The following is a 914-nucleotide window of genomic DNA, read 5'->3' as shown; positions in this document are numbered from 1 at the left end:
AGAAAGTTCATTCCAACAACTAGTTGGTCTTGTTTGAGGCCTCTGGCTTCTGGTACTTTATCAATACTGGAACCTCACTGGGATTCCTCTAGGCCATCTTCTTGTTGCCCTGTGTCATGGAGATCCTGAAGCTTTGGATCGGTAGGATCAGTCCTCTTCATGCACTCCAGCAGTTCATGGATGGGGTAGATATTGGGGTAGGCTAGACTGGTGGTTGTCTCAGGGTAGCTTCCTGTTTGGGCTCCCTCGAGTGGACTGGTGATCATCTCAGAGTCCCTTTCTTTAAGGAAATGTCAGGCTGCTAATCATTCAGATAGATGGTCACAGGTCACTGAACATAGACATAGGCTCTCTCCACTCTGCCACCTACTGACTCATGAGTGACACAGTAACGCCTCTGTGGGTATGTCAGATCATTTATTTTTAAAATGGAGAATTCCATATGTGCATACTAATGTATACATTCACAATCGCATACATAAATTTCAAAATGACACTGTTTCAATGGAATATACATCGAAAGAAACAACAACTGCTACCATTTTTTTTGACACAGGTGAACTCTTAAGGTTCCAATAGAAAAATGAAAATATTTATCCAGATGGGATGAATATAAATGTACATTTGGATTTGGACTTTCAAATAGATGAAAAGCCTGAACCTTTATACTGCAATGGTAATCTTTTCTTCATCTTTTGTGAAATATAAGTTGTCACACAAATACATCTAGGACCACAACATATTCAGAATAATACAGGATATTTCAGAAGTGATGGATGTTTCCAGCAAGTTACTTCTGAACATTGCCCAGTGTGTTTGGTGCATGGGGATCAGTCAGAATAGATGAGGAAAAATTGACAAGGGGAACCAAATAGATGATGGGAACAGCTGACTTTCAAAGTCAAATAAAATTC

At 39.8% G+C, this 914-nt stretch overlaps 1 pseudogene; it reads right to left on the bottom strand.

Annotated features, from left to right (window-relative positions):
* Positions 1 to 289: 289 nt before the first annotated feature.
* LOC116094601 lies at positions 290 to 408 on the bottom strand (annotated as a pseudogene).
* Positions 409 to 914: the final 506 nt, after the last annotated feature.

This window comes from Mastomys coucha, unplaced genomic scaffold (assembly GCF_008632895.1).
Source record: "Mastomys coucha isolate ucsf_1 unplaced genomic scaffold, UCSF_Mcou_1 pScaffold16, whole genome shotgun sequence".
Lineage (NCBI taxonomy): Eukaryota > Metazoa > Chordata > Mammalia > Rodentia > Muridae > Mastomys > Mastomys coucha.
This window is presented reverse-complemented; position numbering and strand designations above follow the sequence as displayed.